This window comes from Heterocephalus glaber, unplaced genomic scaffold, assembly GCF_053883595.1.
Source record: "Heterocephalus glaber isolate CG9 unplaced genomic scaffold, H.glaber_assembly_v1.0 deba00001572, whole genome shotgun sequence".
Classification (NCBI taxonomy): Eukaryota; Metazoa; Chordata; class Mammalia; order Rodentia; family Bathyergidae; genus Heterocephalus; species Heterocephalus glaber.
Genome location: NW_028258357.1, coordinates 640014 through 658130, shown reverse-complemented (window position 1 = coordinate 658130; position 18117 = coordinate 640014). Strand labels below are relative to the sequence as shown.

General features: G+C 35.0%; 1 long non-coding RNA gene across 2 annotated transcripts in view; it reads right to left on the bottom strand.

Moving 5' to 3' along the window:
• Positions 1–221: 221 nt before the first annotated feature.
• LOC101718436 (uncharacterized) overlaps positions 222–18117 on the bottom strand; it is a 92910-nt gene continuing 75014 nt past the window's right edge. For both annotated transcript variants that reach the window (XR_001182508.3, XR_015443499.1), the window contains exons 3-5: positions 17613–17824; positions 12588–12712; positions 222–11573 (exon numbers count right to left, since the gene is read on the bottom strand). This is a non-coding gene — a long non-coding RNA (uncharacterized LOC101718436). The remainder of the gene's footprint in view (positions 11574–12587; positions 12713–17612; positions 17825–18117) is intronic.

Below are 18117 nucleotides of genomic sequence, written 5' to 3'. Positions count from 1 at the left end.
GAACCAAGATTCACCATGTAAGGGTACAAGTTCCCAATGAGAAATGTAATTGTGTTGTATACCTAAAATGTACCAATAAAATAATTTAAGGAAAAAAATAAAATAAAATAAAATGCCACAGGAAATACTAATATGAGTATTAATGTGAGTACCAATTTAATTTCTTCAATAAAAAATTTAAGGGATTTTCAGAATTCAAATTTAAAATATATCATGTAGAATACAAAGCAACTAACAATAAACTCAACTATTTGTGGTTACCTTGGAAGTCTGAGAAATGCAAAAATCAATTGTACTTTTGTATCCATTTCCTATCGAATGTATGAACCAGTGACTGACATCCAGAGTCTGAAGACAATTCACAAACAGTGAGATCTGCTTAATGGTTTTTGAATATTTTTCTTATAAAATGGCTTGTATTTTCACAGGTACAATAGTGAAGAGATAAGCTTTTCAATTTAACATGAAATATAAAAAAAACAAGTATATCCATGAAATTTAACTCCTCATAACACTCTACATAATAAATATTGCTACCCCTTTGTCTTCAAGACTTTTTAATACAGAGAAGCAAGCTTTTCATTTCAGCTAGAAAGAAACAACTTCCCTTTCATTGGGTTTATTTTTGTTTGTTTAAAAACATAAGAAGCGGTTTAAATGAAAACTGAAAAAACAATTTGCTTTCTGCCTATTCTCCCCTAGGAATTCTTCATGAAGGTGACAAACTTTCTTGAAAGGATATGGCTTGGTAAAAAGAAAATACTGAATCTGAATCTTCTTTGTTTAACTGCTTTGAAGATGCTCACATTCTTTTACAAAGATCTTAATTGTTTCATTTGTGTTTGGGTCATAAATAAATGAGGATAGAGCATGCTCTCAGTCCAGCATTGCAGAGGAACTTCAGCATTTCCAAGGTTAAACAGTCAAGGGAACAGAGCTGCATATGGCTTAATATGAAGGTCCCCTGGTTTGTCTATGAGAAATTCTACCATTCTGAGGCAAGATAAGGAGTATTTAGCCAGCACAAACAAGGGTGTGGTCACACACACCTCTCCTGCACATTCGAAGAACATAACGGCTTTACAAAAGATAAGAACTTAAGCAAAATCAGAACTACAGGCAATAATTCTATAAGCCAAAGTACGTTTAAATTAAGTATAAAAATGGCTCCTTAAACACTCAAAAGTACCCAAATAACAATGCTGGGCTCCCAAACAACAAAGATTTATATTTTTCCATGTAAGCAAAATTAAAAGACATTGAAGCTTTATGAAAAAAAAGAAAGAGTTCTCCTCAACTTTCCTAATACAGTAAATGTAATAATGTAAAATGATTCCCCCTCTGGTATTGGCAAATAAATTCTACAACAATTATATTTATGTCAGTTCCCAGCATATTTCTCCATCCAGACTCAGTCTTCTTAATGGAAGTTTAAGGCTGATAAAGGCAATCTAATCTAACCACCTCATTTCCCAGGATGTAAGCAAAAGTTTCTTAAATTCCAGTTCAGAGGTGATTCCACAGTATCAAGTCTAATTAGTTTGTTCTAAAGTAAGCAACAACAAGCAAATTCATTTGTATTTATAACTGATTTGAAATAAAATGTAAGAGAATGATATTCAGATTAGTTGAGTAGGGTAATTTTTGAATCAACACTTTCGACAGCACATTCTGATATTTTATTAAAAAATAAGTAGCTCTTTTGCTTATTTTGAGGAAGTGTGCAGATACAGAGATAACATCAGTATTGCAGGCAGAGAGATTAATATGAAGTCTAGTGAAAATTCTCTCCTAGCTAAGCAGAGTTACCATAAAACACACACACATTATTTCCATTAAGAAACAAAAGCATAAACCCAGGCCTTCAAGTGAGAAAATATCAACCTATTTGTTTTTATTTATTATTTTTTTGGCACTGGGGATCAAACTCCGGTCCTTGCACTGGATAGGCAGGCGGCGGAACCACTGAGCTAAATCACTGAGCTAAATCCCCGGCCCCAACCTGTTTTTAATTAGAGTTCAAAGTGCTTGCATTTTAAAGCATGACACAACTGAAATCCTCCTTTTAAATTCAATGTTTTGAATCTCATGTCATGTTTTAAGTATTGAGTACCCAGTGAGCTCATATTATTTAAATGAATTTTTTTGCACAAAGAGCTGACTCCTTACAGTGTACATTGCTCCATGTCATTAAATGGATTGTACAAGTAATCAAGAAAATAAATTTCACCTTTTTCTACCTTAACAGAGGATATTTCAGTGCTACATAATATAGAACTCAAAACACAAGCTTAGTTACTTGGGTTTTTATTTATAAAAATTACCTGAGGGAAATATTATCAGCATAGAACATACACTTACATGTTTGAAATTACTATTAGGTCTGTAAAATGTAACTCATTATGAGTGTTTACTCCATTAGTTGAAGATACTCTGCCTTGAGCTATTTTCTTCTTTTTATTTTTCTCTACAACTTCAGAGTTGCAAATTATAAATAATTAAGTAACTGTTAGCCAGGTGCCCTGGCCTTGCATGCTTGTAATCTCAGCCCTGAAGGAAGCTGAGGCAGAAAGATTGCAAGTTCAAATCCTGCCTGGGCAACTTAGCAAGACTTTATCTCAAAATTTTAAAAATGTAAGTTTAATGAAATAAAATAATTATTTTTAAAATACCTGACAGCTGCTCTTTCATGTTAACTGTTTTCTGGTCATTACTTTTTGCGCTCCTCTATAATTGTGGGGCCACATTTGGAGACTCACTATTCTCAACCACTTGCTCCTCCTGTACATTGTCTTCAGATCCATACCAACTGCCTTCTTTCTTGTCTTATTTGGCCACTGTGGTTGAAAGTTTTTCCCCCTTCTAAACTGACACTCTTCTGATATATGGAATATATTTTTATTATCTGCTACTATGTTGATCCTTATGAAACTGCCATTTAAATAATCAAAGCCATTAAAATATCAATAATTTTATATAGTTCAAATTACTACATGTTAAAATAATTTGTCTGTATTTTCAAATATGTGACTCATTTGGTTCCTTCCTCTTCTGATAGGACTGTCACATTATTTGTTTCTAATAAGGAATAGCACAAAAAATTGTTGAAGAAATAAATTTGAAAAGAATATGTCTGTATTGACAGGATAAATTCAGTTATTATTAAAAATGAAACTAATGCAGTTCCATTACTTTCTACTTACAACATTCGTTAAGGAAATTCTTATATAAAGCATAGAAAAGAGAGAAGCAATGTAAAGTTTTGAGATATAGTATGCATTTTAGTGCAGAAGCACATCCGTTCATTCAAAACTATGTAGTCACCTCTCATTATGTTTTAGGTATAGAAGAGGCAAAAATAATGATATCAAATATTTGTTTAGTTGTTTTGTGCTGAGCAACATTCTAAATGCTTGACATCTTTTAACTCATTTCACCCTCACAAAACTCCAGTGAAATATTACCTATAGGTAATAAGTAGAGAAAATGAGACAGAATTTAAATAACTTCTTCAAGGACACATAGCTCATAAATAATGGAAATGGGGTTTAAACAATGCAATCCAGTTCTCAAGTCCATTCCCTTAGCCATACCTAGTACTGATTTCCAAGATGAATTCTGGGTACAACACCCACAAAACTAGGGAGCCAGAAGTCATTTCCATGAGCTTTATCACTGCATCCTTAGTACCCACACCTAGGCCTTAGTATTGAACAACAGAATAGTTGTGAATAAATGAACAAATACTCAAGAAGTATTTCTCTAGAGAAGTGACATGATGAATAAAAGCTATAATAAATACATGAAAAAAGTACTTAAAATTTCAGAGTGCAGGACTTAACTTTGATAGAATTAGTCCAGGTTTTTTGAAGAAGTAACCTGTGAGCAGTTTTGAAAATACATCAGCTACAATGCATTCCTTCTGTGGAAAGCAGCATTTGCAAAGGCTCTGGGTCTTCAAATGAGTGGGGTTCCACTGCTGGGGGTTAGTAGGCTAAAACAGAAATGAGAAAACCCAAAGATCCTTTGCTATGAGACTATGAACAGTGATGCATCCCAAGCTCAGGAGATTGCATCCAACCCTATGGACAATGGAAAGAAACATGCTTTCTTTCTTCTTCAGTAGTAAGACAAAAAGAGATGATATATTACATTTAGGGAAACAGCAATATACATTGTGTGAAATGATTTCTCAAGAAATCAAAAAATAAAACAGGAAAATAAAAAGACTTTTTTTTTTTTTGGTATGGGGATCGAACTCAGGACCTTGCGCTTTAGAATGACATTTTTAATGAAATCAGAATTATATTGAGAAAACAACAATCAATTATTTTTCTGAAATGCAAAGCTGAGACAGTCCTTACTACAGATCTGCACTATAGAAAATGCAGAAAACTAGATTTTAAAAATGTGACTGAGAAGTCTGTTCTCACCTTTCTTGTATTTCTCTCATTTCATGTCACAATTTCTCCCACAAGGCATATATTTAATAATTTTTCAAAATCTGTGTGTTTGTATTTAATTAACAAACAAAAAGTAGTTTCTGTAATTAAACAATCAATAATTCATTATCCAACTTTACTTTTGCAATTTTTGTATTACTAGCCTAGTTCTATTTTTCTTGGCATTTGAAGATGTTAACTTACTTGTAATCTTTAAAATTTTACTGAAATTAGGTCAAAAGAGAAAGAATGGAATTTATACTATGCAAATAACTTACAAATAATCAACAATTTTCTTTGAAAGTTTTACAGTTTCATTTTTTGCCTCCTGAAGCACCCAAATAATCATCTTTTGTTTAGGGACATTACACAATATCATGATATAACATGTTTAGACCTACTTATGTTTAATTTCTAGACACAATTTAAAAAGTATTAACATGCAATTTGCCAGGATAAGTTTTAAACTATGCCCTGTAAGAAAGAACTAAAGAAACTATTCTCCTGCTTTATACTTTTCTCTAAGACAAAATTCATTATAGCCCTAAACCTTCTATTTTTGTATTTCAATTATCTGCATTTTCAAATCTAGAATACAAATTTATAAACAATATAATTTAGTTGTTCTTGCAATGCTTAGGTATCAGTGGTAAATGGAAGAAAGAATCAATTAATATTATAAATTGTAGAATAAGTAAAGGAATGTACTTAAACTCTACTAATTCCAAAATCGATATTAAAGAAATAGGATTGTTACCCACACACTCCTATTATTTTTACTCTCTTGACCTCAAAGACAAGCATAATGAGCTTATCTATACTTGCTCTTTTCAGTCCATCCTCCTCATTCTCTCTTCTGCTCCCATGTTCTGTTGAAACTCCATTCATGAGCATTGAAATGATATTCTTTATATTTTTATGACGTTTCCATCCTAACAAAGTAGTTTGTTTTCTATCTTTACCATAGGCCAACTCTTATCATCATCACCCGACCCAATATAAAAATCTTTTTTCCTCTAGGTTTCTATGATGTCACATTTAGCTTATTTTCTTATTAGTTCATTAGTTTCTAGGTATTTAATGCTATTATAAACTTCTTGGTGATTTGTTAAAATGGTTATTTTCCCCTATAATTCACTGAAGATGTGATAGCATAAATATCGGTATCTTTGTTAATATCAACCTATCCTTGAATTATTGTGAATAGCTCTGAATAACTTTCTGAGGTGTAAAGTTATTCCTTTATTGGGAGTTTTAATCAATTACATAGGCTTTCTTCTTGTATAGAATATGAACATATACCTATTCATATTCATATGCTGTTTTGCATAAATGAAAGAGAAATGCTTACTATGTTTTAATTTCAGAAATATGTTAACTTTTAAAACAATAGAAAGCACTTCGCATTTTTCTACTCTGTGGCAGCTTATATAGCATCAAATATATGTGCAACAAAATCATTAAGTAAAGAATTTTTAATGAATTTAATAAATTTTATAATAGTTTTAGGGCCAGGGATTTAGCTCAGTGGTTTTTCCGCCTGCCTTGAAAGCACAAGGTCCCGAGTTTGATCCCTGGTACCAAAAATAAATAAATAAATATAATAGTTTTAATGGTACTTTTAATTTTCTTTGTAATTATTGTTATATCCTTAATTGATTTATTTTTACTTCTAGGATTAATATAAGTCATTTTTCAGAAAATTGCTGCAATATTTTCAAATTTATAGTAGGTCTGTGAAAAGCAATGTCTTAAGTAAACCCTGTGTTATTTGTATCTCCTATACTATGTCTAATTTTTTTTAATTTTTTTTCCATTATTACACAGGAAGTTTATATTCTATTTTATTATCCTTCTCCCAATCCCTACTCTCTAAAAACATGCTAAGAAAAAATCACAAGTTTCAGATGTATTTGTAAATTATGTTTCTCTCCTAAATTTTTATATGTACTCTATTTTGATCCTATTTATTTCCATTTTCATACATTTTATAAACTTTTATCCCTTCTATCTTCTGGTTGAATAACTGATTATTCTACTGTCCTTTTAAAATAACGCCTTCTTTACATAATATTATTTTACTCTGGAGTATATGTGGTATGATAGAAAACTGTGGTTAATGTTACATTTTTTTAAAAATGTCGTACGTTAAAAGACACTGCCGTTAATCCCCCTCAAAATATTCTTCCTCCCTTCAAACTCACTTATCCCATCATCCTTGCCACTTTCTGAAGCTGTTCTGAAAATCCTCTTTCATGAGTGTCTTCTTGACACCATGAACTTTTGGCTCTTTTTAAAACCAGAATAACTGAAAGTTAAACTTTTTGGGTTCAAGACAACAAGGCAGTCCAACTACAGATGTTCACAGCAGTTCCAGCGTGCTTCAGAAAGTGGCAAGAACAATGAGATAAGGGTGTTCAAAGCAAGGAAGAATATTTTGAGGAGGATTGAGGACAACATGTCTTTACCAAAATAATTTTACAAAGTAAAAAGTAAAAATTTGAGAATACACTGTATGTTCTAATCACATATCTTCTATTCAAGTGCTTACTTTGGGAATTTCTTTAAATTCAGTTTTAAAATTCCTACATCCTGTAGGGCTCTCTCATTCTGAGGTAGATTATTTCCTATTAATGCTCGCTGTTTCCAGTCAGAGCGCCCCATCACCCCATGACACAAGGCCCAGCAGCTTCTCTTCTACATTCCTCAAGTATCCGCAAGTGCTTGCTTTGGTTACACTTACACAGTTTCCAGAACTTCCTTGCTTCCTTGTTTTGTAGAAGATGCTTGTGCAATCTCTTCCCAACCCCATTCTCTTTCATGGTTTGTATGGTTTCTGGGACAGCTAGGGGTAGAGAAGCCATTACTATCTTTTTTTGGAGACTGAATTCATGAAGTATTTATAGCAAATTAAATCTGCTAAGGCAGAAAAGATATTTTCTCTCTGCTAAAGTATCTGTTCATTGAAATCCATAAATATACTTTTCACAGCATCTCTCATTACTAAAGTTAATGTCAAATTAAAGTTTTCATTAATTATTCTATTTTCAAGTTAATTAAGGCTTAGATATCCTGTATTCAATGTAATTAAAACTTCTAAAAATTAAATTGAATTGATGCCTAGGGAATTGTACCAACAATGGTAGTTGGTTTACAAGACATTTTGTAAGATAATGATAAAAATAAAATGAATCTAAAAAGAACCACTATGAGCTATGTATTTGAATGCCTCCAAGTTTTAGAAAACTAAGGAAACCACTAGAATAATCTGAGTTTTTACCAATCAGTTATTCATTACTCATATGACCTGAAATATTCTCTCCTTTCATGAGTACAATCCAATTAATTTAGATCCACATGATCAAATCAGAATTTGAGTCTTATACTCCATTAACTTTCAAATATAAAATAAAATATAAAAACAAGAAAACTGACAAAGGAAATGAAAGCCTATTTATATAAGTTTAGAATATCTCTTGATAAAGAGTATTATGAACTTCCCAATTTACATCTATTGGGTAATGCGCTCTAAATGATGATTCACTATTCCCAAGACCTTCTACATGTAGATTTCTGATTTTCCATAGTTACATGGTCTCTGCTCCAGCTAACACAGTTGCCTCTAAAAATTCTAATGGTAGATTTATATTCATGAAGACTAATGGTCTTCTAATATTGAACTGCATGTATATTTCAAACTATTATAAATCATTACCTTTAAAAATTGCTGTCTTCTGCTTGGTTAACTTACAGCACTATATTTTGATCATAATTTTTAACACACCATACTTGTGTTATATTGCTTTCTTATTCCACAGTTTTTATTCCAGTCTCTGTTATTTGATTAATAGTTTACAGTCACTGTATAAAATCTGCTTCACATTGTAAACTGAATACTTCTATCAAAAGCACTAACAGTATTATAGTTATTAGGTTAGTAATTTCTATGATGCCTACACTAATCCATATTACGCATTTCACCTCCAGTCATACAAATTCAATCATCCATTTTATTATTAATAATTTCTTAATAAATTAATTGTGATATCGATAAAATTTGATCCTTCTCTTCTTGCAAGTCTTGATTTAAATGCCATCTTCATGGCAAGTCCTCCCCTGACCATCCTATTTAAAGGTATGCATTCAATATACCCAACCCCCGTGCTGACTTATTTGCTCCATTGTACTGACCATTCTCTGTTATTTATTTATTTATTTATTTATTTATCTGTTTATGAACTGCCTACCCTCACTAGATTATTGAGGGGAGGCACCATGAAGCTTCATGTCCACAATAAATATATAAAATAATTAGTGGGATGAAGTGAGCATCTACTGTGAGGGTTGGAAACACACACAGGAGCCTCAAAACTAAATCAGCTCTTCTGAGTTGTGCTTGTAAGAGGTCACTTCTCCATGTTTGCTCAGTGGTAATGTCTTCTTAATACACCTTCAGTGTGACTTCTCACTACCAAGAAAATGCTGAAAAAGAAGATGTTAGCTGCTTTTGTTCTTATTGATGTTTTTCTTTGCCTTCTGGTGTACATAGTAGTGTGGGAAATAAAGACCCCCACATATAGTTGGTTGTTCTATGTTTAAGGTGCTCCTCAGTGTCTAATGAAGCAAAATGTTCTATACTGACTAGGTGGAGGGCATCGATACCAAAACAGCTGGAATTACAGTTTATTTTGGCATGCCTGATTTTAGCATTTGTGATTGATGCAGGATGAAGAGAGTAGCAATATGCCAGATTGAGATAATTCACAGAGCTGCTTGATTATATCAAATTCCCTCCAATATAATCATCTAGGATGCATTTCATTGTATGGTAGTTGAATTAATCACCTATCTTCATGGCTTAATATTACGTATTCAGTGGGTGCTCATAGTTATTAATTAAAATGTTAATTATAATTCAAGGAGGACAAAATAGAATGAATAAAATAATAGCTGAGTTATATAATGCTAGATATATCTTCCCCTTAGGATTTGAATATTATCCATATCACAAATTCTGTCAGAAAGTAATTAATGTTTACTGAATAGTTTAAAATCTGTACTGATGCATAAGCTGAGATTCTTGGAAAAAGAGACTGCAACCTATAAAAGTGAGTAATTAATCTTCTGTCATTCTCCACTGAGAGTCAATCCAAATTAGATTACAACTCACTTTTAAATTTTCCTAGTTCTCCATTGCTCTGTGTCTGCCAACCCCTGAGTCAAAATTCAGCAATGTTGTTCATGTATACATTTCTCTTGGTTAAAAGACTGTCAGTTGATGTAATGAGGTTTCATATAGTCCCTTCATCCCATAGAGTTCACTTAAACTGTATTATCATTTTCACATTTCATTACATATAAAAAATGAAACTTGAAAGCTTTCAGCACAGTGTACATCATTTTTCTAACCTTTGAAACTGATGACATGGCAAATGGTAACGAAAATGTGTTTTAAATTTTGGTGTAGAGACATTTAAATTAACATAAATTGTGGGGTTCTGTGGCTGTCTTCCTCTTCTATTAAAAAAATGTTGACTATCACTGTCTGAATATTATAACAAAGACTTTTCTGTTATTTGTTGAAGCTATTCTAAGAATTAAGTTATTTCTTTTCTTAGTAATTGAAAACATAAGAATTGGAGTTTCTGCATAACATTGTGCCTATTGTTAAAGATGTGTTAAAACAGTACATCTCAGTAAGTGTTCTTACCACAATAAAAAACAAAAAAAGTTGTCCTCCTTGTCTCAGCTATGGTTATTTAATTTATAACATCATTATATTTTATAGACACTTCTAAATTAAAATTGATAACAATTAAAGTAACAGAATTGATGGAGGATTTTCTTTATAATTTTGAAATTGTTTTTATAGAGAAGCTTCTAAAATATTATCCCGGTACAGAAAAATATACCAAACTATTAACACTGAATACTTTGAGAAGAAGTATGACCTCCTTTATTTGACTCATTAAAATCAGAAATACTTTTTCAAATTTGAAATATTTAATGATATAAATTCAGTCACACACAATCTGATTTCAAAGAAGTTAGTGAGACTTAAGTTTTACTGAGCATATTAATGATAATTCATAAATTCACTTTCCATACACAAGGAGAATTACTTATTTCGGCTGAATTTATTTCTTGAGGTTTTTTGTTATGGTAATTTGACTTTTGCTGTCTGAATTCCTACCACCCCTTCTGTTTGTGAAGAAATCCTCTGGTCTAAGTGTTGAGCAAATTCTACTTCCTACTATGGAGACTGAAGTGTAGAGATATCTCTGGTCCCTGACCCCTTTAAGGTCATGATATTGACCAATGAAGTGTTTCAGCTTTGACTTTAAATCCTGACCAAATTAGGCCAAGTTGTAGGCACAGTTGACTTTATTTTTTTTTAAGAGTAGGAAAAATTTATTGAGAGAAAGAAAGCTCCTGTCTAAGGAGCTCCTGTCTGTCAGAAGGGGGCCCAGAAAGTGGGTTGGCCGCTCATCCTACTTTTCAAAGATGGTTTATACAGCAAAGCCATGTGGTGAGGCGGGTACAAACTGGGACAAAACTATAAGACCCAATGGAAGTTTACAAGCTGGACATGAGGTGGGACAAAACCATGTCCAACCAATAAGATTACAAGTACAGTCACCCAGATAATATTGATTATATGTGGGTCAAATGGGGAAGCAAGTCACATAGGAAGCATACAAGGATTTTCAGTAAGAATGGAAGTCAGGGATATTTCCTGGAGAGGCTGGGTTAAGACCTTGACACCCCACCCAGGTGATTGATACATATTTAGAATATCAATCACTGCTATTTATCCCCAGGGGAAGCACTAGGGTGTGTGGTTTTTCTCCTTTTACAATTCTGGCTGGCTCCTTGCTGTGTTAGCTTCTGGAGGGCTGGTCCTGTTAACTGCACACAAGATATTCAATTAACTTATCTGCAATAATCGCCCCTCTGAAGAAGTAGCCCTAACTGCTGTGAGGGGGCAAAGGGCAAAAAGACGTCTGGCTACTTCCAGCTGAAGAGGGTCATTGTTGTCATCAGCAGTTAGAGTTACTCTTCAGAGGGTCTATCTAAAGGCCCTCTATAGGTGCCAGGCATTGTCATCTTGGTAGCCATGTAGTTTTGAGTCTGGAGGAGACAAAAACCAAAGAAACAGTTAAGAATATATAGGCCAAATAATAAGGTCATCAGGACTGCTATGAATATAGCCAATAAAGGTTTGCACCAGGAACTAGTAATACCCTCCCACAAACAGGATAAGAAGATGGTCCAGAGGACTTCAGAATCCAACATACAAGTCCTACTGTATAGTTTAGCAGTTATGAGCCAATTACAAGGTCAGTCTGGTGAATCCCAGTAAAAAAATTCTAGCACATTTGTCATTGGTTCCATTTGTATGACTGCTTGGAGTCTGGCAGCCTCTAGGCAAGAATAAACAAAACTTTTAAGAAATTAGAGCATGTATAATCTAAGCATAAGCACACTAGGATGGAAGGGCAGGTTGGGGAGAAAGTTACATTTAGAAATTGAAATAGTGATTGTAACCTGCTGGTTCTTAAGATTCTTTCATTGATAAAGTTTATGTGCAAGTCTGAAACTTTGTTATAAATCTCTCTAGTTTTAGCTGTAAGAAGATAAGAGACAATTTGAAGATCAAATCTCCCTAAGAAATTTAAAACTCTAGCTGAGCTGTTATAGATTTTAACTGTATTTTTTTCCTAATGATCCATAACTGTGGTCAGCTAGTGGTGTAGCTAGAAATTGCCGGAAGGGGTCAGTGACTGGAGCCCCTTTTTATATCTAGCTTTGTTACTATGGCATTATTTTATACTTGTTATGGTTATTCTTTTCTACTGGGTATTTAAGACCAAGTTAAAGTGAGACCTGTATCAATCAGTATGAACCTCTTACTATCTTCAAGGTCAGTTAAGTCTCATCAGGCCATAACTTTGGAAACATGCATAGAGCCTCTCTGCTCCTTTGTCAGTGTCAGCCATGAGGATGGGTCATGGCCTTGCTTGACCAAGTTGTTTTCAGTGAAAGCGTGGGAGATTTTTCCCTCTTGGTGACCCTCCTTTGGCACATGATACATTGTCCTCTAGTGTCCAGCAATCTCCCTGTTCAGGAGGTTTAGTGACTTACCAAAGATGTAGGACCCTGTAGAGAAGGTTCCCTCATGTCCTGGGTCTTTGTTGACCTTGAGGGGCCAGGGCCAAAATATTGGCTGTCCTCTTAGCCCAGTTACCTTTCTAGTTTTGGTCTCCAAACTTTAGTTGTTGAACACCCAGAAGAGAAGATCAATAGCATTAGCATTGTAACAAGAGTAATGAACTTAAATATTACAATTTTACCTAAATAGCAAGCATTTTGGAATTTAAAATATAGAGAACTGTTATGTTATTAGTCATGGTTGTTCTAGTAGTTGAATTCCTGTAGAATATTAACAGAAAAAGAGCCACAAATAATATTTTAACATGGCAATTATGAGGACTTTACCTTTGTAACACATTTAAATGGCCATCTTGATATAAAATAGCCATTGTTAAACATACTCATTTTTAAAAAACACCAAAAGTTTTCATCTAAATTATCTTTTGATAGAATACCATCTAAAGAAAATATCTCAGCCCATAAATGTATCTGTTATCATAAATAGCTGGAGTGTATGAAAAAGGCAAATACCTGAATCTAAAAGAGGTTATTATCATAAACAACATATTAGAATTTATCCTTTTTATGACAACTGAGGTAAACATAGTACAATCATACATTTAAGTAATATTTATTGATGTAAGTCTTTTATAAGGCTATGAAAACAATTGGGTCAGTCTGTTGTAAGACTGAAAATTGTTGAGGTCCCCCTAGTGAACAAAGACTGGAAAATATTTCCATGCAGCCACTCCTTTGTTTACCAAGGGAAGCATGCCTTGAACTTAATAACCTATATCTATCAACAAAACCACTGTACAATTGGACAAAAACCAAACATATAAGACAATTTATAAAACTAGAGTGTACTCAAATATATTTAGCCCAATGGAATTATAATATCTCTTTATAATTTTTAGGTTTGTAATTATAAATAAGACTAGTCAAAACCTTTGCAAGTCAATTAACAGAGATTTCTTGTAGAATTAGAATCAGAAAGAATGAAAACTCAATTCCTATAAACCTTTTATAACAAACTTGAAACCAACAAGCAAACATACATATTTCCTTGATAAATCACTTCCGCATAGCTTCTCAATGTACCTAGGCCTTTTGGTCTTGTCCTTCTAATAAGACAAACATACAAAATCCTTTCATATCAAAAATATATCTCTTTTACTTATAGCTTTTTTAAATATTTTTCCTCTGACTCACTATAAGTCTATAACAAACTTGTCTTTAGCTATGAAAATTTTAAAGTGTCCCTTATGTTTTTTTTCTGTTCTCAGATTGTTACATGTTAAAATTTGACTGGTTGTCAACAGTAGTAACCTTGAATTTTTCATCAACAAAGAACACAAAAGAGCAAGTTAACCCTATAATTACAATTCAAGAATTTACAATCCACAAGAAGTGTTTCAAGCACACCAATTAAACATCAACTTAAATGGGAACAAATACACTTATCAATTAGCTAAAATTTGTAACTTGATTTTTCTTGTAAAATCTCTTGATGTCAGGTAGAGCACAGTTGTAGTTTCTCTGGCTTTGTTTTGGGATAACATGGTGCTCACCTTGGCTTTTAAAGTCAGGAGTGTTTTTTTCCTCACTAGTTTATTTTATGTTCTTCAGAGCTTTTCTAGCTGTTTTTAATCCATCACTTACTTTTTCTTTTCAGTTTTTTTTTAGTCTGAGTGCAAGCCCTGCTTGACCCTCTTTAACCTTTTTTCGGTTTCTCTTAATATCAGGGGCTGACTGAGAGATAAAGTGAGTGTTAATGATGATCATGTCAGCCTGGGAGGTAGGATCAATTTTGGTATATCTTTGAAGGACCTCAGTGAGCCACGACAGGAACTGTGTCAGATTTTCTTCATGGGTCTGAGTTATTTTTTAGTCTTATCAAAGTTAACAGACTTGTGAGCTGTCTTTTTTAAACCTTTTTTGAGACAGAGAGTCATATGGTCTCTGTGGCCTCTATCTGCCTGGCCTAGCTGAGAGTCCCATTGTGGGTCTTCTCAGGGGATGGCCTGTGTTTCCATTGGCTTGGTGTTATCAGCAGCATAAAATGTATCTGCTGTGGTCTGGGCTGCCATCCAAACTCTTTTCTTGTCCTGGGGGGAGGGTAAAAGTCAGCATCATATAGCTATTGTGTCAAGTCAGATCATAGGACAGAGCCAAGTAATGAAATTCTTTGATATAGACATCAGGATCAGAGAAGAAGGAGCCTAAGCATTTCCCAATTTGAGAAAGATCAGAGAAAGAAAAGGGGACATGTACTCTAACAATGCCCTCAGCCCTGGCAACCTCTCAGAGAGGTATCTGTGTGGCTGGGGCCGATGTTGGAAGGGTGGTGTAGTGAGAATGAGTGTGGGGTGGGGAAATGCAAGATGGTGGAGATGAGGGAGGAGGCAAGGGAGGGTCACAAGATGGCAGATGTGAAGAAGCATGCGAACAGATGGAAGAAGAGCTTACAGGGTTATAAGGTGGGGGAGGTGCGAGTGGTGAGTGATCTGCTGGACCCAATGCTTCAGAGTCAGGAAGGGTGGAATCGGGAGGGATGGGCTAAAGAATTTGGGCTAGAAGTACCTGAGAAGATGAGCAGGTTTGACAGAGGGAGGGTTGAAAGTATAGGTAGAAGAAGGCTGGTAGGTAGGGAATTTCTGACCATTTGCCATTATGTTGACAGAAATTGTGTAAATCAAGCAGTATGTTAAAATCTAAAGTGTCATTTTGGGGCCATTGAGACCAATTACCTAATTTATATTGAGGCCAAACCTGATTACAATAGAAAACAAGTCTTTTTGGCTTAAAGTCTGGTCCCAACAATCCAAGGGGCTTGAATTGTGCCAGGAGGCAACCTAGAGGTGTTGAGGGAGGGGGTTGGCTTGTTGGGCTCCCTTGTTAGAATGGGTAAGGAGAAGGCAGCTCCCTGGAAGAAGAGCAAAAGAGAGGAGCATCCTTGTCTCTTTGGACAATCTCTGAGTAAGTCTCCCAGAGAGAGAAAATGAGAGGAGCCAGGCTGATGAGGTGTCCCCCAGGGACATGGTCCTGGGACCAGCAGCTGAGGGGTCTCTCTGAGGGGTCTTTCTGATCAAGCGCTTGGATTTCTGAGAAGTCCCCTGGAGGGAGAGAATGAGAACAAGGCAGAGGACCCAATGAGAGGAAGGCTGAACTGCCTACTCACCCAGAGACTGGTGACTGGTGTGGATGTGTAGCATCAACAATGGCAAAGGCAGAAAGCCCTGAGAGGGTCCTGGCTCAGTAGATGTGGTCCAGAGAAGGTGGCCAAAAGGCCAATTGACCCCAACCTGCAGGGGATCGTCACTTAATTGACTGCCTACCTCCTGGGTTTTGGCACCAGATATGTCAGGTAAAAAAGCCAAAAACCAAGACCAGACCAGCCCAGAACAAGCCTTTATTGCAGGGACAATCTGCCAGACTATCTCTGAACAAACGAGAGACAAAAGCAATATGGCTAGGGCAGGGAGTGCTTCTTATAGGAGCTAGGGTGGGCCTTATAGGAGCTGGGGTGGGGTTGAGTGAGGGAGTGGCTAGGGACTGGAGGAGCCTATGACATCACTAGTTGCTAGGAGGAGAGCAAGTATTAGGTTACTATTTTTGCAGGAATCGGGGCATGCTGGGAAGAAGAAGGTTGTCCTTTGGTGGGAGAAGCCATCTTGGTGTGGCTTTAGGTAGAGAGCAGGGCATTGTGGGAAGATGGCAGCTATTATATATACTAGCCATGTCAGTGAGAGGGAAATCTATCAACTTGTACACCTGGAAGGCATGAATATATATCCCATGAAATAACAATGAGTATCAGTTACATGAAACCCTTTGTCCCTTAATTTTGTTTTGTACCAAGAGCATTTTAAATAAAACTTTGTTTTCCCATAGAAAACTTAGACCATGAATAATGTATACATATCACAATAATATGTTTAGCAATGTATTTCCCACAAGGCTATGGAAATTATTAGGATCCCCTTTGTGAACAAAGGGTGGAATAAATTATTTTCCAGGCAGCTGCTCCTTTATTTACCAAGGGGAGTCCTGTCCAGTAGTTTTCCTAAACCGGATCATGTCTTTAGTGACATTTATCTATAGATACAAGCAAACATCTTTAAAAAATCCAAAATGCCAAAAGAAAATCTCATACAAATGTAACAGCTGTACATGTTGTAACAAATTGAACAGACAGACACACACAAATGTAAGACAACTTGTTTATAAACCAGAGTGCACTCAAATGTATTTGGCCAAGTTGAATTATAATAACTTTTTATAATTTTAAGGTTTATAACTATAAATAAGACTAGTCAGAACTTTGTAGATCAATTAACAGAGATCTCTTGTAATAAGAATCAAAAGGAATAAAAATCTTCCACACCTGTGAAAGCAAAGACCATTTTAAAATGGGCCCTAAGCTGATAGTTTATCTGACTGGAATATCCAACTACACAGGCATCTCATGGTTGTTTTTAGCCACATATAACTGTTTCCTCTAAAGGGGCAGACTGTTAAAGGTAATTTTAACTATCTCCAGTGGGTGTCTGCTCAGGCCAGGTTTCCATGTAGATGAGACTAGGTGACATTCTTTGGAGCTAAGTATGAATTTCAAGCAGTGAGGGAAGAAGGCCTGCCAAGGCTCCAACTTGCTGTGCTGTAGATGTCTACCTATGACAGTTTTTCCCATTTTGAAAAGAAACAAAGGGAAAAGAAGGCATCCCTGTCTATTCCTCTTGTTCTGTGACCAATATAAGGTGGCCCTTAGACTTTATCTTATCCAGTGCCAGTGGTGGCTGACTAGAGGTGCAAGGAAGTGGCCAGAGCCAGGTTAGCTGTACTTACCATTCTTTAATTTTGCCTGAGGGCTGAAAGACAAATAAGTATGAATGAAAACTTTTACATTTATCTTTTGAGAGTTTCAGGATTAAACCTAGACCAGTTTTCTATATGGCCCAGTGATAAATGAAGGTCAGCTTTACACTGGAAGGATTCCAGGGAGGGGAAACTCACCATTCTGGAAGCTTTGTCTTGAAATCCAGCAGCCATAGAAAAGGGAAGTAACTTGAATCAGCTATTTCTCAGGAGAAGGGCAGTGGAGAAGGGATAGAAGAGTGCCTTTAAGTATGGCACAAGAACTAAATCTTAATCATCTCAGATGTAGAAGGACAATTAAGATCAGGAGCTTTTCCAGTGTGGATCTGTGATCCTTAGCGAACATGTCCCTAGAGAAAAAAGCTATAATTTACTCCTACTGCATTGCCAAGCAGAAAAATCAAACCAATAAGCAAAGAACCCAAATGGCTGCTTTTTGCCTCTTGAAAGAGAAAGAAAGTGTTCTAACTATATTGTTTAGGGCTTACCCTTTTAATGAATTACTCTGAATCTATAATATCTAATTTATGACTGAAATACCCTACAGGCTGTTGAGCAGCTCTCTGATGTTGTAGAAACACTCTCGAAGCCATGTCTCACCTTTTATTAATGTACAAACTGAGACAGTGTCCTGTGGCAGGCA